At 46.7% G+C, this 25,551-nt stretch overlaps 1 protein-coding gene across 2 annotated transcripts in view; it reads right to left on the reverse strand.

Annotated features, from left to right (window-relative positions):
* Window positions 1–25,326, reverse strand: part of AGPAT4 (1-acylglycerol-3-phosphate O-acyltransferase 4) — a 134,385-nt gene extending 109,059 nt beyond the window's left edge. The window contains exon 1 of one of the 2 annotated variants that reach the window (XM_088840886.1): window positions 25,039–25,326. The gene's annotated coding sequence lies outside the window, so the exon portion shown is untranslated. Of the gene's footprint in view, window positions 1–25,034 lie in introns of both variants that reach the window. The other variant, XM_088840887.1, reaches the window with a different exon arrangement.
* Window positions 25,327–25,551: the final 225 nt, after the last annotated feature.

The raw sequence follows: 25,551 nt of genomic DNA on the forward strand, positions 1-25,551 counted from the left end.
AATGTTCATAGCAACATTACTTATAATAGCTAAAAGATGGAAAAACCCTCCAGTGACCATCAACTGACACACAGATAAACAAGAGATTGACCTGTGGCTATCCCCACAATGGAATACTGTTGTTGTTCAAGCTGAGTCCCACTCTTCTGCGACCCCGCAGACTGTAGCTGCCAGGCTCCTCTCTCCATGGGATTCTCCAGGCAAGAACACTGGAGTGGGCTGCCATTTCCTCCTCCAGGGGATCTTCCCGACCCAGGGATCGAACCTGTGTCTCCTGCAATGGTATGAGGATTCTTTACCACTGAGCCGCCTAGGAAGTCCACAATACTATTCAGTTACAGAAAAAAGAGGAACTATTGATACATGCTACAACATGGATGAACTTCAAAACCATTGCACTAAATGAAAGAGAAGGCCTTGCACATTGTATGATTTTGTTTATATGAAATATCCAGAAAAGGCAAATTTACAGCTTACTCCTTGGAAGGAAAGTTATGACCAACCTAGATAGCATATTAAAAAGCAGAGACATTACTTTGCCAACAAAGGTCCGTCTAGTCAAGGCTATGGTTTTTCCAGTGGCCATGTATGGATGTGAGAGTTGGACTGTGAAGAAAGCTGATCGCCGAAGAATTGATGCTTTTGAACTGTGGTGTTGGAGAAGACTCTTGAGAGTCCCTTGCACTGCAAGGAGATCCAACCAGTCCATCCTAAAGGAGATCAGTCCTGGGTGTTCATTGGAAGGACTGATGGTAAAGCTGAAACTCCAACACTTTGGCCACCTCATGCGAAGAGTTGATTCACTGGAAAAGACTCTGATGCTGGGAGGGACTGGGGGCAGAAGAAGGGGACGATAGAGAATGAGATGGCTGGATGGCATCACCGACTCGATGGACAGGAGTCTGAGTGAACTCTGGGAGTTGGTGATGGACAGGGAGGCCTGGCGTGCTGTGATTCATGGGGTTGCAAAGAGTCGGACACGACTGAGCGACTGAGCTGAACTGAACTGAACTGAGACAAAAAGTAGCCTAATGACTGTCCAGAGCTGGAGGGGACAGGGGCATAGGGAATGCCCATGGCAAAGGGTTTCTTTTTGAGATGACAAAAATATTCTAAAAGTAGATAGTGGTGAGGGTTATACAATTCTGAGTATCTTACAATCTATTATAAGCCACTGAATCATACTCTTAAAATGGATAACTTTTATGGCATGTGAATTATACCATCTTACCATTGTTTAAAAACACAAGACAAACTCCTGACCCTACAGAAGACAACACTTATGTATAGTCAGCTTTCAGTCCATGTGCGATGTACCCACATGTGTCCTGGCACTGTTTGAATGAAGGACCAAATGGGGCTGGGGGAAGGTCTAGCCTAAAGGCACTCTCCCCTCAGTAGGGACAGATGGCCAGATTTGGGGGCCCAGGTTGGCTGCTGCCACAGTGCCAGTCTGAGCACTGCTGGGGGATAAAGTGGGTCCTCCTACACTGGTGTGATCCTTATGAGCTTGGGCCACAAATGAGGGAGGTGGGACCTCACCTCGGATCCTGGGTGTAGTCTGTGGGAAAGACTGGAAGCTGTTTATCACCCCAGCACTGTCCAGGAACCTCAAAGAGCAGAAGGAATGCACTCCCAGACACACACAGTCAACTATTGTCACAATCGAGGCTTTGGCTTAAGAGTCAGAGGAAATCCGCAGTAGAGCAAAGGTGTTTTCCCTGTCAGGCAGGGCTGCTCTGAATACCTGAGGTTGAAGACTCTGCCTCTATTCATTACTACCAATGCTACCCACTCAAGTTGGGCTCAACTAAGACTCGAGCTCATGCTCAGTCATGGCTGACTCTTTGCAACCCCATGGACTGTAGCCCCCCAGGCTCCTCCGTCCATGGAATTCTCCAGGCAAGAATACTGGAAGGAGTTGCCATTTCCTTCTCCAGGAGATTGTCCCAAGCCAGGGATCCAACCTGGTGTCTCCTGCATTGGAAGGCAGATTCTTTACCGTTGAGGTCACCAGGGAAGCCTACACTCAAGTCGGGAGTAGACGATATATGCTCTAGCAGACCCATTGCGATGAAATTCAGATGGAATTTCAGGGTTCCGATATGCTGAAGGATAACACTAGAGCCATAGTTCAGCTGCCCTGCAATGCCAACCAGAGATTTCCCTGGTGGCTCAGATGGTAAAGAATCTGCCTGCTATGTGGGAGATCCAGTTTGATCCCTGGATCAGGAAGATTCCCCTGGAGAAGGGAATGGCAACCCACTCCAGGAGTCTTGCCTGGAAAATTCCATGGACAGAGGAGCCTGGTGGGCTACAGTCCATGAGGTCGCAAAGAGTTGGACAAGATGGAGCAACTAACACTTCCTACACTTTCTCAACTTTTAGATTGTGATTGTTTTTTAAGTCAACACTTCTAAGCCCTTGCTAAGGAAATCTGTATATCCACCTCCCTGTCCCCCAATGGAAAATGGAACTTATTTCTAACTCCTGCTTTGCATCAGGAATAAAAATAGTAAACTTAAATTTAGATGAAAGCTGAAAACCATTCAAATGCCCATTACCAGGTGGACAAGTGAACAATTCCAGGTGAGCAAATGAACAAGACATTATCTATCCGTACAACAGAACACTGATCGGCGAAACAAGAGCGTGCCACTGACTGGTGAAATGTGGGGACAGACCTCAAAGCCCTAAGCCGTGGAGATGGCAGCCACTCCCCACTACGTGTCCACGTCTCTCAGCCCCTTTCTCAGAGCATGTCTTTCACTCCAGGAACAAATATTTACTGAGGTACCATCCTCTGGGAGTGGAGACACAAAATAGCCTCAGGAACTTTCTATGCCATGGGAAAAAAACAAGAAAATTTAAATTGTAAGGTGGAAGGACAGCAGCTACTCTCCCGGAAGGCACAGTGTGTCTTCAGGATAAAAAGTCAGATGAGGGTACCTAGTGCCTGGGGCAGGGGCAGGGTGGGGAGGCTGGGTCAGGAGAGCCTTTTCACAGAAGGGCCCGCTTCAGTGAGTGTCCAACATACCCAGCTCCTGGAACTTTCTGGACAGTTCTCATTCATGCTTCTGAGTCCCTGCGTCTTCCATCCCTTCTGCTTGATGCCCTCCCCTGCCCCATCCCCCTGCTGACTGGACAAGTGTGTGTGCATCCTTCAAAATCTGCCCTAGCCCATACCATCCTGCTTCTCTCACACGAGTGGTTAGATGCATCCGACCGCCCCTTCTACACTCACTGCTAGCCTCACCATTAGAGAACTTAAAACCATGGAGTGCTAGTGAGTACTCAATGGCCTGAGTTAAGTGAGACACGCAGCACAGTACCGAGGCCACTATGTAACATCAGTAAGCGACGCTTCCCTCCTGGTGTGTCTGCCTTCCCACAAGCCTGAATTCCTTAGGCACTAAAGCGACTCTCATTTGGAACCCACAGAGTCTGGCAGGGACCTGGCCATGACAGGTGTTTAATAAATATTCCTAACATGAACGACTTGCGCTCAGTCACACCCAGCACACTACTGAATAAAAATGCCTGGCTTAGGGCATATTTGTGACCTGACTACAGTGTCAGGGGACTACAGCTGCTGTCCTGCACCCAGATCATCAGCAGCAAAGCAAGCAGGCAGGTCAGATAGTTTACTTTCTCTAAATCCAGCTAATAATGTAATAGGACCAAGCTATATTTGATGTGGGAAAACTCAGTAGTTTATCTCTTCTAGAAATATATGTTGGTCAGAGATAACAGAAACTTCTAGACTCTTTCTCCCATAACTTTCCACCACACCATTAAAGTAAAATCCAAGAATGTCAGGAAAAACAACAAAATCAGGGATAAGGAGGTTCTCTGCCATCGGTTCTATCTTCTTTACGCCCTTTGTCTATATTGTGAAGGTGGCCGGTAGCTTCATACTGCCCTTTCATAACAGATGACCTTGAAACTACTGAGTATCTGAGGGGCTCCATAGTATAAAGGTAGCAATCTGCACACCTGAGCAGGGGTTCACAAGCCAAGAGCTGGTGTGGCTTCACAGGCTATTCAGTCCTGGGCAAATTACTTAACCTCAGTGTCTTTACTTGTAAAGTAGAGACAAGTAATATTTCCTACCTCACGGGATTGTGGTGAGAGTTAGCTGTTTCTAGAACCCTGACTGGTTTATGGTAATCTTAAAGGTAGCTACTGTTGTCATCATCACCATCATCGTCACCATCATCATCACCATCATTCTCAACAATATCATCATTGTCACCATCATCATCATCATCACCATCATCATTGTGACCATCACCATCATCACCATCATCACCGCCATCACCATCATTGTCAACAACACCATCATCATCACCATCATCATCACCATCATCATCATCAACATCATCATCATCATCATCACCATCATCATCACCATCATCATCAATATCATCATTGTCACCATCATCATCATCATCATCATCATCATTGTCACCATCATCATCACCATCATCATTGTGACCATCACCATCATCACCACCATCACCATCATTGTCAACAATACCATCATCATCACCATCATCATCATCACCGTCATCATCATCAACATCACCATCATCACCACCATCATCAACAATATCATCATTGTCACCATCATCATCACCATCATTGTCAACAATATCATCATTGTCACCATCATCATCATCATCACCATCATCATTGTGACCATCACCATCATCACCATCATCACCGCCATCACCATCATCATCACCATCATCATCATCACCGTCATCATCATCAACATCACCATCATCACCACCATCATCAACGATATCATCATCATCGTCACCATCATCATCATCATCACCATCACCATCATCAACAATACCATCATCATCACCGCCATCATCAACAATATCATCATCATCGTCACCATCATCATCACCATCATTGTCAACAATACCATCATCATCACCATCATCATCATCATCATCACTGTGACCATCACCATCATCACCGTCATCACCATCATTGTCAACAATACCATCATCATCACCATCATCATCATCACCATCATCATCATCAACATCACCATCATCACCACCATCATCAACAATATCATCATCATCGTCACCATCATCATCACCATCATTGTCAACAATATCATCATCGTCACCATCATCATCGTCACCATCATCATCACCATCACTGTCAACAATATCATCATTGTCACCATCATCATCACCATCATCATTGTGACCATCACCATCATCACCACCATCACCATCATTGTCAACAATACCATCATCATCACCATCATCATCATCACTGTCATCATCATCAACATCACCATCATCACCACCATCATCAACAATATCATCATCATCGTCACCATCATCATCACCATCATTGTCAACAATATCATCATCGACACCATCATCATCATCATCATCATCACCATCATCATCACCATCATTGTCAACAATATCATCATTGTCACCATCATCATCATCATCACCATCATCATCATTGTCACCATCATCATCACCATCATCATTGTGACCATCACCATCATCACCACCATCACCATCATTGTCAACAATACCATCATCATCACCATCATCATCATCACCGTCATCATCATCAACATCACCATCATCACCACCATCATCAACAATATCATCATTGTCACCATCATCACCATTATCACCGTCACCATCATCAACAATACCATCATCATCACCGCCATCACCATCATCATCACCATCATCATCATCACCATCGTCACCACCATCACCATCATTGTCAACAACACCATCATCATCACCATCATCATCACCATCATCATCATCATCACCATAGTCCTCGTCACCATCACCACCATCACTGCCATCATCACGATCACTGTCATCGTCACCATCATCATCACCAATATCATCACCATCATCACCATCATCATTGATAATACCATTGTCACCATCACCACCATCACTGCCATCATCACAACCACTGTCATCGTCACAGTAACCACAGCCTGTGTCCCGGCTCTGGCTTCCTTTCTGCCCCATCACTTTCCTGCTAGTCACCCTTCTCTCATCAGTGGCCCACTTCTCCCCAGGTATTTCTAGAAACATCTAGAAAACTTAAAAACAAAAGCGAGGAACCAGAAGGTAGATCATCTGATCAGTGTGGGCCGATTCTAACAGGCGAGGTGGAGCCCACAGCTGAGAATCTGCCACTGAGACCCTGCCACTGAGACCTGAATTTTCAGCCCTTTCGCCCAGGCAGCCATGATCTCCCTTCACAGGATCCACAGCTGGTCCCCTGACTCTGCATCAAAGCCCCAGTGTCTGCACAGGTCACCAGCAGCTCCACTTCAGCTCACTCCTCCTGCCTTTGATTAAACCCCCTCCTCCTCCTGTCTTAATATAAAAATCTCCACTTCATGCTTGGAAGGGCTGCTCAGAGTGCCGCTTCAGGAAGGAGGGCCAGGCCAGGAGCAGGCCACTATGACTCCCCACCCCTATCCCACGCAGCAATCCCCTCCCTCACCTAGGTCAGCCAGAGACTTGTTCTCAATGAAAGAAACCTAAGATGTACAACTAAAATTGCCAAAAGGTAAAACTGACAGAGTTTGATCCCTGCATCAGGAAGATCCCCTGGAGGAGGGCACGGCCACCCACTCCAGCATTTTTGCCTGGCGAATCCAATAGACAGAGGAGCCTGGCGAGCTAACGTCCACGGGGTTACAAAGAGTCAGACATGACTGAAGCAACTTAGCATGCACACGTGACAGAGCTTTTGTTTTGGTGACGGTCTTTCCAGCGTCACCAGGACTCTCCAGCCTTCGTAAGTGAAATGCACAGGGGACAGCACAGACCATGGGCTGCCGTTCATCAGTGAGTCTCAACCAGTAACCATCTTTTTAGTTCCTTCTTCTGTTCTTTCCCTACCCTGCCGATTATTGCTTTTCCGTCATTTACCCAAGAAAACAGATAACCAAGCTTGTTAAGCCAGTCATTTCAGCATTTGCGTGTTAAGTAGGTTCCGGGTAAAATCAGATTAAGCCTAATGAAGTGCACAGGCGTTTGACAACAAAGTTTCTCACTCTGTACTTTAGATCTGGAGCCACTTTCCTCGTGCTTGAGTCTGTCTCCAACTGGATATGTTCCCGTCTCTTAAATGGAATGTAATTCAGCAGACGTGTCGGTTTAATTTGAATTAGATAAACTCCCTGAGCTCAGAAAGTTTTCTCCACATTCCCCCCAGAATGCCAGTCCCATCATCTGTGTCACACAAACATTGCAGTAGATGATAGTGCTTCTGAGTCAAAGACCCAGTGCGCGCGCGCGCGTGTGTGTGTGTGTTAGTCAATCAGTCCTGTCTGACTCTTTTCGACCCCATGGACTGTAGCCCACCAGGTCCTCTGTCCAGGGAATTCTCCAGCTAGAATACTGGAGTCAGTTGCCATTCCCTTCTCCAGAGGATCTTCCTAACCCAGGGACTGAACCCAGGTCTCCTGCATTGCAGGCAGTTTTTTATTGTCTGAGCCACTTGGGAAGCCCAAAGCACCTCAGTAATTTGAAAGTATTATTTCTATTTTCAAATGATTACTATGAAATGTTGGATTAAGTGACACTTCATATCTGTGCTTAATAACCTAGTTTTAAAGAGGGCATGGTGGGACTTCCCTGACAGTCCGGTGCCTAAGACTTCCATACTCTCAGTGCAGGGGGCCCAGGTTCCAACCCTGGTCAGGGAACTAGATTCTGAATGCCACAACTAAGAGTTCACATACCTCAACTATTTGGCACAGCCAAATAAATAAATATTTAAAAAAATGAAAAAGTAAAAAAGGTATACACACACACACATAAAAGAAGTCCACGCTTCTTCCTTATTATTCTCTAATACATTAAAAAAAACACTGTATGCCTGGGCAAAAAGTCCATCCACAGCTGTTTAGATTTTTCTCCTCCAATGTCTTATTGTAAAGGGGGAAAAGAAAACAAAGAGTCCTCTACCGGGGGTGGTGAGGTACTGGGTTCTTTCCATGTCTTACAATGAGGTCTACCCCGGGTTCTCATTTCACACAGCAGGTTTGGGTGAGGTTATTCTCCAATCTCCCTGGAGAATATGAGACCATTTGAGTGGTAGGTACCTTTATGACAGCTAAAAGAGTCAGACATGATTGAGCTACTGAACTGAACTGTTAGTACCTGAATTGGCAAATTTCACCTGCCTGACTGCTCTGTTGAGATTTTAAAAGATAATCCTGTGGAAAAAAGGCTTGATGAGAATAGGAGGATAACGTGTGTGTGTGTGTGTGTGTGTTCCATCGTGTCTGACTCTTGGTGGCGCTATGAACAGTAGCCCACCTGGCTCCTCTGTCCATGGCATTTCCCAGACAAGAATACTAGAGCGGGTTGCCATTTCCTTCTCCAGGGGATCTTCCCAATCCAGGATTGAACCCATGTCTCCTGCGTCTCCTGCAATGGCAGGCGGATTCTTTACCACTGCATCACCTGGGAAGACCCATAGGAAAATGAAGTCACTCAGTCGTGTCCGACTCTTTGCAACCCCATGGGCTGCAGCCGACCAGGCTCCTCCATCCATGGGGTTTTCCAGGCAAGGGTACTGGAGTGGGCTGCCATTTCCTTCTCCATACCACAAAATGGTGATAAGGTAACAGATACTAGCCTGCAGTAAGAGTTGATTCCTTATCCAAGAGATAGCCGAGGTATTGGGAGAAGAGAGATCCAAAAGAAAAAGGTAGGGCCAGGCTCCTCCAGAGAAGAGAATACTCCAATAACAAGGGAGGGAGGAGTCACAGGGTGATCAGAGACCAAGGGAAAGACCCATGCACACTTCCATCAGGCTGTCTGTCTGCAGCAGACAGACACAGAGGAGAAACAGTCAGGAGGGCAACTCCTCGGGCAGGACTCAGGCCGGCCACATCCCACCCCATCCCCAGGACTCAGCACTGGGGGTGGGAGAGAGGGGAAGAAAGGCCTGTGCCTTCCCACAGCCAACACATCCAGCTCAGCTTTCCTCTCAAAAATGTCCACAAGGCTTCCCTGTTGGTGCAGTGGATAAGAGCCTGCCTGCCAATCCAGGGGACATAGGTTCAATCCCTGGTCCAGGAAGATCCCACATGCCACGGGGCAACTAAGCCTGTGCTGCACGACTGCTGATGCCCATGTGCCTAGAACACGTGCTCTCAGAGCAGAAGCCAGGTCGGTGAGAAGCCTGAGCACCGCAAAGAGTGGCCCCCACTCTGCGCAACTCGACAAACAAGGGAGACGCAGAGCAGACACCAGCAGTCAGTTCGGTCGCTCAGTCGTGCCCGACTCTTTGCGACCCCATGAATCACAGCACGCCGGGCCTCCCTGTCCATGACCAACTCCTGGAGTTCACTCAAACTCATGTCCATCAAGTCGGTGATGCCATCCAACCATCTCATCCTCTTTCATCCCCTTCTCCTCCTGCCCACAATCCCTCCCAGCTCAGGGTCTTTTCCAATGAGTCAGTTCTCATCAGGTGGCCAAAGTATTGGAGTTTCAGCTTCAGCATCGGTTCTTCCAATGAATATTCAGGACTGATTTCCTTTAGGGTGGACTGGTTGGAAATACATAAATAACAACCAAAAAAAAAAAAAATACCTCATCTCTATCTTCTTTTCCAAAAACAAAAATATGTCCACAGAAATACTCCCTTCAGCATAGGAAACTAACTCTGAAGGGTCTGGAGCAATGGCCTAATGCCATCCAAACAACCCAGCCTGAAAAGTCTTTGTTTTGTCTTTAAAAAGTTCACGTAAATTTTGCATTAGATCATGGCAGGTCCATGTTTGTTTCCTTTCTTAAAGCTCCGTTTCCTGGGACCTTCTGGCAACGCGGATGCTTGAGTGAGTTGAGCAAGGTTTGCCCAGCAGCTGGCACAGGACACAGATGGCCAGGATGTGGCGGCTGAAGAATCTGCATCTACCCTGGACTCCTCCAGGACGAGACCAGGAAATGGGAGCCCAGGGTGTACCAGCCCACTTCCCAGTGCCAGGGCACAGCACAGACCCAGACAGCCCCTGGTTTCAAGGAGCCCAGGGTCCCGCAGAGAGTAAGCAGGTGGCCGCGGCTGGGGCCAGACCTGGGCTCTGTGACCTAGCCCTGCCCCCCACTTATGCCATGCCACCCCCCATGATCCTAAAGAGCCCCCAGGACCCAGCAGAGAGCGCTTAGAGAAGGGGGCAGACAGTTTCCAGACTCTCACTAATGAAACATTCCTGGGGCCTTTGCCAAGGGCAGGACACCTTGACTGCCAGGATAACCCTCTCCCTGCCCAGAAAGGCAGGCAGGGTTAGGTCACGTGGTTATTAGGGGGAAAAATTAAGCTATTAGGAAAAACTAGAACAGGTTCAAGGCCTGTCCAGCAACCACAGGACACAGCGAACTCCTCGCCTTGCAAAGCACACACTTGAGAAGGTCCATCTCCTTTGGGGAGTCAGCCGGAGGGAAGCTTTTGAAACCAGACTGTCCTAAAAGACAAATCACAGTTTCAGCCTTTTCAGAACACAGAAGGAGTGGGAGAAAGGGGGAAGGAAGTGCCAACCTGGCTAAAATTGGAATCAATATAAATAATTAAAACAATCAGGCACATCTGAAATCTCTCTGTGCTCCTGGCTCTGTTTCCCCTAACCATTAGCCCTCTTATGCCTCTAGAAACGTTTCCCTTAAATGTTAACCCTCTTATTCCTCTAGAAATAGAGGTCAGATAAGGATCTCAGTGACCTGAGATTATATTGTCTTCATTATATTGTCTGGTCTTCAGTAACTTCTTAAATTTCCTCATGGTTTGGGAGGTGAAGAGGAATTTCTGCAAATCATGATGCTATGAAAACCCTTTCCCCACAAAAAAAGATCCAGGAAACTTGGGGGGAAAGAATCCGTTACACAGGTAAATGCGATGCTTTTATAATTATTTGTAGATCAAAAGTCACAGTGTTTGCTCTACCAACAGGGATTCCTGGCTCTGTGACTCAAGTAAGCGAGTTAACCAATCTGTGCCTTGGTTTCAAGTTGGACCAGAGAAGAGTTTGGAACCCATGAGACTGGATAAAGGATGAAATGGGATCAGGCGGGCGGAGCACACAGCACTCAACCCAGGACATTGGTATTATTAAGGCGCATAAATGACTACTTTAAAGGGCAAAATAGAAGAGGCCTTTGAGAAGAGCATTACAGGAAAAGTTTCTTACTGCGTTTGCTATCTCAGAGTGTCAAAGGCCCTTGTGGAGCCCTATACCCACAGGGGTGGAGCCCTACACCGAGATCAGAGGACAAAACTCTCTGGAACTAACCAAGTCCCATAGCAACAGCTCTCTGCACAACCCTTTGCAAAATCCTGGGGCTCCATGTCCCACCATTCAGAGCCCAGCTCCTTCTGTATCCTCTGTGCAGGCCTGGCCTCCACCTCGGACCTTAGCGGGCCCTCCCTGCCTCCTCCTGCCCAGATCAGTTCACAGGATCCGAGGGACGTGGCGACCCCACCTCGCAGTCCACACGCTACCCCACACGGAACGCTCCTCTCATGACAGATCACTTCTGATGCACAACCTGTCTCCTGCAAGTGGAGCACTCCAGCACTAGCACCCCACTCCCCAAACCTGATGGAGGGGTGGTCAGTGGCTCCTCCCACCCTCCGGCCAGTGTGTTAACAACCATCCAACTGGGTTCTGTCTTGTCCTCCAGGCAGTGACCCTGTCTGGAGCCTCTGTGCACCCGCAGCGCCCCGCCCACAGCAGGCTGGACACAGGGATTCAGAAGGATGATTCTGGAATTGCCTGGGGTGTGGGAGTAAGACCTCCCCCCCAACTCCTGTTCATCTTTCTGGTCCCGGAGGGGAGGAGGGAGAAGAGCAGACACGAGAGACAGGGCAGTGACTGGACACCTCGTGAGCCCCAGGCGTGGGGCTGGGGAGCGGGCCTTCCCTTGAAGCAGGGCAGGTCTGGGAAGGGCAGGGACGGTGGTCTCCAATCCAGGGGGAGGCACGGGAGGCCAGAGACCAGAAGGGAGGACAGGGTTTCAAACTCCCACCACCACGGAGGGTGTTCAGAGAGCACGGATCACTAGAGAGACCAGGACGTGGGGCATCTGAAGGCCCAGGAAATGGGGTCAAAGGGCAGATCCCAGTGGAGATGAGCTCACTTACGCTAAGTAGCTCAAAATTCTTTCTACAGATATGTTAATCCATTCCACCCAGAGTTCAGGCCACCTGGCCCAGGGTGTGTGTTAGTCCCTCAAGTCACTATTTGCAAGCCCATGGACTGTTGCCCACCAGGCTCCTCTGTCTGCGGGATTTCCCAGTACTGGCGTAGGTTGCCATTTCCTTCTCTAGGGGATCTTCCTGAAACAGGGATTGAACCCCAGTCTCCTGTATTGCAAGCAGATTCTTTATCTTCTGAACCACCAGGGAAGCCCTAGGGTCTCCCTACACAGAGTTCTGAGAAGTGCTATGGCCCACCCAGCCCCGCCCAACTGCCTCCCGGCAGCCTGGGGTTAAAAGGTGACTCTGTTGCGGGTGTGTCAGAGAAAAGACACTAAACCTGCAATACTTCCAGTTACACGGCTGCCTTTTACTTGCATGTGTGTTCAGTCACGTCTGACTCTTGCGACCCCTTGGACTGTAGCCCGCCAGGCTCCTCTGCCCATGGGATTCTCCAGGCAAGAATACTGGAGTGGGTTGCCATTTCCTCCTCCAGGGGATCTTCCCAACCAAGGGGTCAAACCCATGTCTCCTGCATTGGCAGGCGAATTCTTTATAACTGAGCCATCAGGGAAAACTTTCACTTATTCTATTATGATTTCCCAATTCGTATCTGTTAATTTCAGTGAATGAATTGCACCTTTGTTTGGACTCATCTTGGTAAACCTGGGAAGTGCAGGTTAGCCCAGAGGGACAGGAATGCTTGGATCAGGAAGTCAATCATGTGGGTCAGATGTGGGAATTTCCTAAAGCAGTGATTCTTAACTGCAGGTGCTTTCACCCCTCCAGGGGACATCTGGCAAAGTCTGGGGCATTTCTAGCTGTCACAACTAGGGAAGGGGCAGCAGCTAGAGGGTGGAGGCCAGGAACGCTGCTGAACATCCTACAAAGCACAGGGTGGCCCAAAATGTCAACAGTACTAAGATGAAGTGTGTGCATTCGTTGCTAAGTCGTGTCTGACTTTTTGTGACCCCCACAGACTGCAGCAGGCCAGGCCTCCCTGTCCTTCACGCTCTCCCAGAGTTTGCTCAAACTCATGTCCATTGAGTAGGTGACTTTTGCCTCTTTTTGCTGATATGAAGAACTCAACCTGGGTGGACCTGGCTGGAAGGCATCAGATTAGGCAAGTCTGATCCCAGGTCTCTTGTGCCCACCTATTCCTCTAGGCTACGGCCTCCACTCAGTCGGTGCTAGAAACTTTGATGAGAAGCCCCAGTGCAGTCCCAAGGCTAGAACTGCTATCGCAGGTCAGGATAATGGGGAGCTAGGTATGAGCAGAGAAATAGGGGCAGGGGCCAGGTGGCAGGAAATCACGCATCTTGTAAACAGCAGCGGTCCGTAAGCAGACAGAGGAAAGCAGAAACCTCCAGACTGATAAGAAACCACACATTTTCGGTGATCAGGGGCCCAGTAGCAGGCAAAGAAACATGGGGAGAGGCCAGAATATCTTGAGTCCAAAAACACTTTGCTCAGTGTGGTATTATAATAAGAGAGCCTTCAGATAAGAACACCAATGCCACGACACTTCTGATCACATGGGAACAAAATCCCTCCTCCCCTCCGGAAAATGGAGCCAGGACGAAAAAGCAGGGAAGTTGGCCCCTAAACTCCTTCCCCAGTGACTTCCACCACTTCATGTGAACACCACTCATAACCCGCTTCCCAAAGACGCCTGGTGCAGCAGCTCCTCACCCGTCAGCTCTCAGAGGGAGAGCGGATCCTCGTTAAAATAAACTCTCCCTTTCCTCTCTTAACCTCCCTGCTTTGTCTCTGAATTCTTTCACAACAAAGAAAGAGCCTCAAATTCACTGGCAACGGAACTGCAACAAATTGCCTGTAACAGCATCTGAAAAGAGAGGCTGCTAGGAAGCAGTAACGGGATTAAGGAAGAAGGTCAGGATAACAGAGCAACAGATTCTGGAGATGGGCCGCAAAGAGTGATAACATTTGGGAAGGCAGCTGCTCACCACACACCTTTCAACTTACTCTTCCCCATGGCAGAAGAGAGAGGTTGTTTTCGTTCTCAGCCTCAACCATGAGGAGATACTCTGTTATTCACCACCGAGAATAATGACAGGGAGCTCAAACCAGTGCTCTGTGACAATCTAGTCGCTCAGTCGTGTCCGACTCTGCGACCCCATGGACTGCAGCACACCAGGCCTCCCCGTCCATCACCATTTCCCGAAGTTTGCTCAAACCCATGTCCATTGAGTCGGTGATGCCATCCAACCGTCTCATCCTCTGTCGTCCCCTTCTCCTCCTGCCCTCAATCTTTCCCAGCATCAATCAGTCTTTCCCATCAATCTTTCCAGTAAGAGAGAGGGGAGGGGAGGAACAAGCAGGGGCCCAGTAGGAGGTTTCAGATCTTGCTTTTGATGGCGTGTGGATGGCTTCTGCATCCTGGGAGGAAGCGCTAGGGAAGGACAGACTCTTTAAAATTTCATCAGCCTGGGTTAACCTCTGCCCACAGAGAGGTGACAGCTCAGGAGGGAGACGGGGAAAAAGACCAACTTTCACTCAATTCATTTCTCTCATTCTCTTGTCAAAGTTTGTCCAAGATAAGCGCTGGCAGTATCTGTGCAGATAATTCTCTGCCTTTAGACTCACTAATAGATTCGTTGACAATCAAAAACAGATAAGAAAAGCTGACTCCATCTACCCACAGCCTTGGGAATCACCGAAGGCAAGCATAGCAGGTATCCTAAGAGCAACTTCGTGGCAAATTTCAATCCTTGATTTAAAATTGATTCTGATAGTATCTTTAGGGTTTTCTATGTACAGTGTCACGTCACCTGCAAAGAGAGATTTCCTTCTTCTTTTCCAATCTGGATTCCTTTTATTTCTTTTTCTGCTCTGATCGCCCTGCCTGTGGCTTCCGGAAGTACGTTGAATAATAGCGGCGAAAGCGGCCGCCCTTGTCTTTAAAGGTTCCTCATCTTAGAGGAGATGCTTTCAGTTATTCACCACTGAGGATAATGCCAGGAGCTCAAACCAGAGCTCTGCGACAATCTAGAGGGGTGGGATGGGGTTGGAGGTGGGAGGGAGGTTCAAGAGGAGGAGACATATGTATACCTATGGCTGATTCATGTTGATGGTTGGCAGAAACCAACTGTATACTGTAAAGCAATTATCCTTCCATTAAAAATGAATCAATTAAAAAATAATAATACTTAGACTTCCCTGGTGGTCCACTGGTTCAGACTCACCTCTCCCAATTCAGGGTTCGATCCCTGGTCAGGAAACTAGATCCCATATGCCACAATTAAAAGATCCTGCTGCTACTGCTAAGTCACTTCAGTCATGTCCAACTCTGTGCGACCCCATAGATGGCAGCCCACCAGGCTCCCCCGCCCCTGGGATTCTCCAGGCAAGAACACTGGAGTGGGTTGTCATTTCCTTCTCCAATGCGTGAAAGTGAAAAGTGAAAGTGAAGTTGCTCGGTTGTATCTAACTCTTAGCGACCCCATGGACCACAGCCTACAAGCTCTTCCATGCATGGGATTTTCCAGGCAAGAGTACTGGAGTGGGGTGCCACTGCCTTCTCCAAAAAGATCCTGCTAGCCACAACTAAATAAATAAACACATTTATAATAATAATAATGCTTAAGCCGATTATATGTTGAGTTCAGTTGTGTATAAAAAAAATCTTTAAACTGGTTCTGAGCACAGTTCATATTTAATTTAAAGTATGAACTGAACTGTCACTCAGATATTTTAATCACAGGGCCTGTTCCCTTCCTCCACTGTACCACCTCTGTGGCTAAACCACAATAAACAACAAAGCTCCCTCAGTCAATCAGTTTAGTTGTTCAGTCGTGTCTGACTCTTTGTGACCCCATGACTGCAGCATGCTTCCCATCCATCACCAACTCCCAGAGCTTGCTCAAACTCATGTCCATCGAGTCGGTGATGCCATCCAGCCATCTCATCCTCTGTCGTCCCCTTCTCCTCCTGCCTTCAGTCTTTCCAGCATCAGGGTCTTTTCCAATGAGTCGGCACTTCACATCAGGTGGCCAAAGGATTGGAGTTTCAGTTTCAGCATCAGTGCTTCCAGTGAATAATCAGGACTGATCTCCTTTAGGATGGACTGATTGGATCTCCTTGCAGTCCAAGGGTCTCTCAGTAGACTTCTCCAACACCACAGTTCAGAAGCATCAATTCTTTGGTGCTAACCTTTCTTTATGGTCCAACTCTCACATCCATACATGACCACTGGAAAAACCATAGCTTTGACTAAACAGACCTTTGTTGGCAAAGTAAAGTCTCTGCTTTTTAATATGCTGTCTAGGTCGGTCATAGCTTTTCTTCCAAGGAGCAAGCATCTTTTAATTTAATGGCTGCAGTCAACATCTCCAGTGATTTTGGAGCCCAAGAAGATAAAGTCTGTCACTGTTTCCATTGTTTCCCCATCTATTTGCCGTGAAGTGATGGAACCGGATGCCAGGATCTCAGTTTTTTAATGCTGAGTTTTAAGCCAGTTTTTCACTCTCCTCTTTCACTGTCATCAAGAGGCTTTTTAGTTCTTCTTCACTTTCTGCCATAACAGTGGTGTCATCTGCATATCTGAGGTTATTGACATTTCTCCCAGCAATCTTGATTCCAGCTTGTGCTTCATCCAGGCTGGCATTTCGCATGATGTACTCTGCATATAAGTTAAATAAACAGAGTGAGAATATTCAGCCTTAATGTACTCCTTTCCCAATTTGGAACCAGTCCATTGTTCCATGTCTGGTTCTAACTGTTGCTTCTTGACCTGCATACAGATTTCTCAGGAAGCAGGTCAGGTGGTCTGGTATTCCCATCTCTTGAAGAATTTTCCAGTTTGTTGCTACCCACATAGTCAAAGGGTTTAGCATAGTCAATAAAACAGAAGTAGAAGTTTTTCTGCAACTCTCCTGCTTTTTCCATGATCCAATGGATGTTGGCAATTTGTTCTCTGGTTCCTCTGCCTTTTCTACATCCAGCTTGAACACCTGGAAGTTCTCAGTTCACATACTATTGAAACCTCGCTTGGAGAATTTTGAGCTATTGTGAGCTACTATAAAGCAATTATCCTTCAATTAAAAATGAATAAATATTTTTGCTGTTGGGTGAGATGAGTGCAATTGTACAACAGTTTGAACATTCTTTGGCATTGCCTTTCTTTGGGATTGGAGTGAAAACTGCCCTTTTCCAGTCCTGCGGCCACTGCTGAGTTTTCCAAATTTGCTGGCATATTGAGTGAAGCACTTTCACAGCATCACCTTTTAGGATTTGAAATAGCTCAACTGGAATTCCATCACCTTCACTAGCTTTGTTCATAGTGATGCTTCTTAAGGCCCACTTGACTTCGCATTCCAGCATGTCTGGCTCTAGGAAAGTGATCACACCATCATGGTTATCTGGGTCATGAAGATCTTTTTTGTCTAGTTCTTCTGTGTATTCTTGCCACTGCTTCTGAATATCTTCTGCTTCTGTTAGGTCCATACCATTTCTGTCCTTTATTGTACCCATCTTTGCATGAAATGTTCCCTTGGTACCTCTAATTTTCTAGAAGAGATCTTTAGTCTTTCCCATTCTATTGTTTTCCTCTATTTCTTTGCACTGATCACTGAGGAAGGCTTTCTTATCTTTCCTTGCTAGTCTTTGGAACTCTGTATTCAGATGGGTATATCTTTCCTTTTCTCCTTTAACCACCTCTGTGGCTAAACCACAACAAACAACAAAGCTCCCTGAAAACTATTAAAGTAGCTTGTCTTAGAAGTACCACTATCAGTTCCCTCTCACTTCAAGTTCTAGATTACTATTCTCTCTTCCAGAATTTCTAAAGCTCCTTAAACCTAGGATGAAAGGCATGCAAGGGAAGGTCCACGTGGTAGAGAGCTGTTGAGAACTGCAGAAACATGTGTGTCTACATCCCAGGCACTGGGCTGGCCCTGCGCACAGATGCAAGTCATGATGCCACTGAAATGGGGGATTGGCGGGGGCGGGGGGGAGCGGTACCATAGTCTTGAGTCCAATCTCAGTTCTGTTTCGGTTACTTATTATGATGTTAGGTGAGTAACATACTCTCATCTTTACTTTCTCTATATATAAAATGGAGAGCGATAACAGTTTTTACCTGCTGTTTGTTACGAGGATAAAGGGAATGAAGAAGTGTGAGGTCTGTGTAACTGACTAGCCCACGATGTGCTCTCAGCCAGGTGGGCTGCTATGATTCTCACATATACCCTACAGGTTGGCCGGTCACCTCAGCATCTCTGATCACTTCTGTAGCTTACCCTTTATCCCTCAGACTAAGGAATAATGTCCTGCAGGAAATTCAGTGTCAGGAAGTGTCCTTCCTACTGCGAAGGTCACAATGTGCTTCTTCTCCTGTAGGATCCTACATAGAAATGACCACGAAACAGCCATTCAGTATGACCCAAGGTCAGAGGGGAGAGACCTCTGTCGACCAGTTATCTGGAACAACTTCCTGCCAAAGGGAGAAGCTGACCTCATCTGCAATCAGAATAACAAAGAAGGGGAATCTGCTAAGTGTTTTCTCTGAAGGTCGGACGGGCACCCGAGACGGGTGTTCCCGATGAACTTTGTTAGGTTGCCCATATAATTTCCTGCTGAAGGTAGAAATTACCAGAGGCCAAACAATCCTGCTGAGAGGAGCTCCATGACAGCAGGAAATACGAACAGGAAGCGCTGCAACAAGGTTAAATACTTATTTAACATAATTTATTGGGGATATTTGGATTTAAGGTGTTGAAACACACTTGCTTTTGTAGAATGAGACCCAGTCTTGCAATGCCTTATGGGAAATCTAATGACCGGGGATTATCTAGTAAAGTGATGGGCATATAACTTCAATGCAGTTGGGAGCTTGTCCTTTAAAAATGTCCTATTTTGAGTCCATCTGGAAGGAGCCGAGGTCTCACGGAAGTCTATAAGGAACTCACTCTGAGGGAACTTTGAGAGGTGATCTCACTCAGCTTGTGCTTTTCAGAAAGAGAATCTACAAGCCTGCTGCACATTGCTTCTCTGCGTCTGTAGGGTCAAAACCTCGCTTCTTCCGTTTAGTTAGCCAACAAGTGTTTACTGACGTCAGACATATGCCCAACCAGCGAGGAAGACACAAGAATATTATAAGATGAACAGTCAACTGCTAAGCACTCTACCTCTGCCCAGAACAATCTATGTATAGAACTGTTCAATAAAAGAAGCATCTGGTGCCATTAGCCAATAAATGCTTAAATCAAAAACAATACCCCCTGTATGTATCAGTTCAGTCGCTCAGTCATGTCCAACTCTTTGCAACCCCATGGACTGCAGCACGCCAGGCTTCCCTGTCCATCACCAACTCCCAGAGCCTGCTCAAACTCATGTCCACCAAGTCGGTGGTACCATCCAACTGTCTCATCCTCTGTCGTCCCCTTCTCCTCCTGCCTTCAGTCTATCCCAGGCCCTGTCCCTGTATGTATGTGTGTGTGTGTGTATATGTGAACTGAAAGTGGCTCAGTTACGTCCAACTCTTTGCAAACCCATGGTCTATAGAGTCAATGGAATTCTCCAGGCCAGGATACTGGAGTGGGTAGCCTTTCCCTTCTCCATTCAAAAGAATAAAATGTTGCCATTTGCAGCAACAGGACAGACCTAGAGATCATCCTACTGAGTGAAGTAAACCAGGTAGAGAAAGACAAATATTATATCACATCACATATCTGGAATCTAAAAAATAAATAATACAAATCAATTTATTTACAAAACAGAAACAAGACTCGCAGGCATAGAAAACAAACTTATAGCTACCAAGAGGGAAAAGGGGAAGAGGAGGGACAAACTAGGAACATGAGATTCATAGATATACACTGCTCTCCAAAAATGAGTAAGGATTTGCTGTATAGCCTGTGGAACTGTTTTCAATAATAATAATTTCAATTTACAATAATCCATAATGGAAAAGAATCTGAAGGTGTACACTTGAAACTAACACAATATTGCAAATCAACTATGGTTTAATAATCATAATAAAACCAATAAGGGACTGTTTCTCCGTCTTTCCCCCTGTTAGTTTCTGAGCTTCTTCAAAGAATAGTTGCCTATTTATTGCCACATCCATAATCTATAGTGTCTGACACATGATACTAAGATCACTTTTGAGTGAATGAATAAATGGATGGATAACACAGGAATGAATGAGTGATGACTGAAGGGTAGAACCATAGGTCAAAGGAAGAAGTAAAGCAAATCAGATTGGAGGAACAAGAATAAACACAAGCAGAAAATCTTTGTGGAGAAAGTCTTAAAAAATAAAGAAAAACAGGTTAGAGAGACTGTTCCATCATAGCTTTCACCAAAAACTGCTCTTATTTTAAGATATTCAGGCACTCAAAGAAAATGGAAATCAGCCAGTCACCATCTTGGGTTCCAAAATCACTGTGGATGGTGACTGCAACGACTAAATTAAAAGACACTTACTCCTTGGAAGGGAAAGTTATGACCAACCTAGACAGCATATTAAAAGGCAGAGATATTGTCAACAAAGGTCCGTTTAGTCAAAGCTATGGTTTTTCCACTCCAGTATTCTTGCCTGGAGAATCCCATGGACTGAGAAGCCTAGTAGGCTACAGTCCATGGGGTCGCAAAGAGTCGGAAACGACTGAGCGACAGAACAGAACAGAACAGATGGTTTTTCCAGTAGTCATGTATGGATGTGAGAATTGGACTATAAAGAAAGCTGAGTGCCGAAGAATTGATGCTTTTGAACTGTACTGTTGGAGAAGACTCTTGAGAGTCCCTTGGACTGCAAGGAGCTCCAACCAGTCCATCCTAAAGCGGATCTGTCCTGAGTGTTCATTGGAAGGACTGATGTTGAAGCTGAAACTCCAATACTTTGGCCACCTGATGTGAAGAGCAGACTCATTAGAAAAGACCCTGATGCTGGGAAAGATTGAGGGCAGGAGGAGAAGGGGATGACAGAGGATGAGATGGTTATATGGCATCACTGACTCAATGGACATGAATTTGAGCAAACTCCGGGAGATAGTGAAAGACAGGCAAGCCTGGAGTGCTGTAGTTCGTGGAGTTGCAAAGAGTCTGATACAGTGTCTGAACAACAAGCTATTTATGCATAATAAATACACATAAATACTGTGAAAAGAGCAAGTTCATGATTTAAGCTTCCTCTTTCCCACCAGCTTAGCAGTGATCCTCCTTGGTTCCTACATGAAGCCAAATGTCCAAGTTACAAAGCTTCACAAACAGATTCTGCCCTGGGACAAAGCTTCTTGAATTAGCATTGCACAAACTCTATGGGATGTAGATGGTTTTTAAGCCAGGCTTGACTACATTTGAACATTGAGGTGTCCAAAACCATTCAGAACTATGAATACAGTGTATTCCCACGCCCATGAGACCTCTTTTTCAGAACACAGCAGATCGAACAAAATATAGTAAGTCTGCCCAATGCTCACTTGCTGCTGCTGCTGCTGCTACTGCTAAGTCGCTTCAGTCGTGTCCGACTCTGTGCAACCCCATAGACGGCAGCCCACTAGGCACTCCTCGCAATTGAAAGCAACAGCAAAGGTTAGTATTATTAGAATGATGTTGTGGGTGTGGGAGGGCTTCCTTTCCCAAATTTCTCACTTCTTTTAAGTCTGATTTAAGTCTAGCCTTCACTTCTTGGTGTTTCAACTCAACAATAACTGGATTAGGAAGGATTCTGCTTTCTACTTACAAGGACCCAGATGGTAAAGAATCTGCCTGCAATGCAGAAGACCCAGGTTCAATCTCTTGGCCAGGAAGATCCCCTGTAGAAGGGAATGGCTGCCCTCTCCAGTATTCTTGCCTGGAGAACTCCATGGACAGAGGAGCCTGGCAGGTTATATTCTATAGTGTTGCAAAGAGTTGGGCACGACTGAGTGACTAACACTTTTTCACTTTTTCTACCAGTCTTGTTCTGAGTTAAACAAAATCCTGTCCCTGAAACACTACCAGTTCTCTCCACACCAGTTCTCTCCACCTGGCCCATTTCCAGACTAACGATGGACTTCTCCCTGCTTCGGACAAGAAACTTGACCCAGGACCATCGCCCACCACCATCCTTGTTACCTGGGACACCTTTGCCTCTTCCCCTAGAATCATCTGTCTTCTCTCCTTCAAACCTTAACGTCAACATCCTCGTAATATTCTTCCCAGACTTACTGCATCTCACTCCTCTCTTGCCCCGCCTCCTTCTTTCCGTGTGCCCACCTACGCACGTTGTCACCTGTTTGACGAATTTTAAACTTGAGACCACAGACCACAGACCACCACGTCTATTTTCTTCACAGACTTGACAGCGTCCAGTTCAGAACCATGTAATCCCAACAATGGTGAACGACTAACTCCAACTTCACCAGTTATTTCCCCAGCATCGCCTCCATCCAGCCTTTCAGGGGACCCAGAATTTGCTTTGCATCCATAGCTCCGTTGACCTTCCCCAGGTAAAGAGTGTTTGCTCCATGGACCCACTGATCCTTCGTTGACCCCACCCAGGTCAAGAGTGTTAATCAAGTTTTTAACTTCTACTCAGTCCAATTACAGGAGAGTGATTCTTTCTCTTTTTTTGGCTGAAATTACAAACAATTCTTGCTATTTTTCCTTTGAACCCTATCCTACAAGGCTTTTTGCTGTGACTCCTAGATTTGGAAGCTCAGGAGTGGCAGCATCACACTTCACTTGCACATTGTCCATCTATCCTGCAGGGTCATGTGCTCCATCTGATGTGGTCGATCTATGTCCGAGATTCGTGAGGACATCTTCAGGCTGGTAACCAGTAACCTAGCCTGACTGCTTCCCACACTCTTTGCAAACCCATACTCCAACTATTTATATTTATTAGCCTGGGCTTTTCAAAACGATCATCTTATTTTTTAAGGACACTTCTGTGTGCTTTAAACTAACTCTCTTTATTTAGTTCTGCTAGTTTTTGTACCGTGCTATTTTTCAGATAACTTTTGTATCAGTAATACTTAAGACCTCTTGCCCTATAAGTCATAGAAAAGAGCATGTTGAGATAAGGATCTTGGCAAGCAGAACCTCATTAAACCACCCCTTCTTCCTGCTTCCCTGGGGAGGGGGGAGGGGAGGGTGTGTACTGGGAGGTTTCCAAGTGATGCTTTCGGCTTTCTAGCGGGAAGGCATTGGAAGGGCGAAGCCACCTTCAAAAATCTTTATCCAAAACTACAGATAATTTTAAGACTCAAGGGTGATATTACTGTTGATCCATTCTATAAATCCTAATTTGGTAATTCAGGACACCCCTTAAAAGAATGGGGTCCGTTATCAAACATCTCAGATGCACTGAATGAAAACTGTCAACTTGACTCCTACCTGTTAATAAGCCGATTTGGACTATGTCTGTCCAACAGATGGGTCATTTGATATAATGGCAACCCACTCCAGTACTCTCGCCTAGAAAATCCCATGGACGGAGGAGCCTGGTAGACTACAGTCCATGGGGTCGCAAAGAGTCGGACACGATTGAACTACTTCACTTTCCTTTCACTTTTCACCTGTTACTAGGTAGATGATACTTTTTTCTCTCTGTTTTATATTTTTCTTGAAAATCAACTCTTCTTCCCTCCATAGAGGATATTAAGATTTAGTAGTTTTAGCTTAGGGCTTGACTTGCCCCTGATGTTCCTGCCCTACTACCCACACACACCCAATCACACACATCACATACACACCACAGACACTTTCTCCCTTAACTCATGATAGATACTTTTCTTTTTCCAACTGAGGATGCTTAACTAACAGTCACAGATGAGTTCATTCTTTCCCATTTTTGAAAAAGAGGACCCTCACCTTAAGGAGAGGGGACAGCCCCTGATCCCTATTAGAAGGATACCAAAAAAACTGAGAACCCTGCTGGAAGTTACAGATTGTTACTTATACTTGTTGAACTTAGTTTGTGTCCTAAGTAAGTTCAGACTAGAACAAAGACCCCTCTTTTAAACATTTAGATTCTTAAGCAAACCTGGGCAGAAAATAACATATCTGTCAGTGGATTCTCAAACACCCTCTAAAACTATTCTCCAGGATCTCATCTCCTCTAAGGAAGTAAGTGCTACCCACCCACCCCCAACCTCTTTAGTTAGATCACGGATTTAACATCACGTCTTGAGAACAGTTTAGGTTTTCCAGAAAGACCAGAAACGGAAGACTTACATAAACATCAAATCACTGCTTTTCTAATTCCCAGATATGATGAAAAAAATTTCATAGGCTGAAAATTAAGTAAATAAAGACGTAAGTATAAAAGCCTGTTTCCTTGACAACTCCCCTCCCCCAGCCCGCCTGTAATAGGGAAAAACCAAAACGGGGGGTGAGGAGGGGTAGCCACGAAGCCAGGCTGCCTCTGAGCAGCCCCGGGCGAGAACCCGCGCGCCGAGAGCCACCGACGCGGAGCAAACACAAATAAAGCGATGGGTAGAGGGGATGCATTTGGTGTAGTCTTTTCGTGGTTGCCATAGAAACGCCAGAGACGGAAGAACATGTTGCCTGACACAAAAAGAGACCGATCGGTAACAGGAACCTTCGCCCCGGCTTCATCTATTGCAGAGAAAATTCTTTCACCCGAGGCGGGGAGGTGGAGGCGGGTGGGGGGATGGCTGGACAGGGGTGGGGAGACGAACCCCAGCGCAGCAGCTCGGCATCCCAAGGCGCACAGACACGCTCCCCCCGGCTGAGCACAAAGAGACGGTCCTTGCGCGGCGGCAAAGCCCCTCCACGTTCCCGCGGTCGCCTCACTTCCTTCTCCGCCTTCCTCGCCTCCTCTCGCTTACCTACCCCTTCCAGAGGTTTAGGGAAATCCAGCCAAGGAGAGAAATAACGAGGGAGAGACTAGAGGGGCGCACACATCCGCCACGCCCAGAGGTGAGGCCGCCCGCGAACAGCGCGAACCGCAGATGCCTCCTTTCTGGCAGCCCTGGACACATGGACTTGGAGATCGGAAACTGAAAGGGAGCCGGCCGGGGTGCAGAAATTGCCACTAGTTTATAGGCGCTGTAAAACAGCCAACACTGGAAAGAAAAAAGCGAGACTCCACCCATGGGGTGGACCCTTCGGGAAAGAAAAAAAAAAAGTGGTCCTCAGCTGACGTCTCTCCCCACCCATGTCACTTCCTTTTAAAGCTACAATTTAGCAGTTACGGGGAGGGCGAGACGAGCTGCTGTTACAGGAGTCCCTCCCCCTCCCTTGCAATTAATGTAAGGGAGTGCTTCGGTAGGCTTCAGCTTTGCAGTCTCTGGCCGAGAACCTGCCAGAATCGGAAACAAAGCCCGCTAGGTGGCCTTTCTCTTT

This window comes from Moschus berezovskii, chromosome 10 (assembly GCF_049115385.1).
Source record: "Moschus berezovskii isolate FMDL1 chromosome 10, NW_MosBer_1.0, whole genome shotgun sequence".
NCBI classification, from domain to species: domain Eukaryota; kingdom Metazoa; phylum Chordata; class Mammalia; order Artiodactyla; family Moschidae; genus Moschus; species Moschus berezovskii.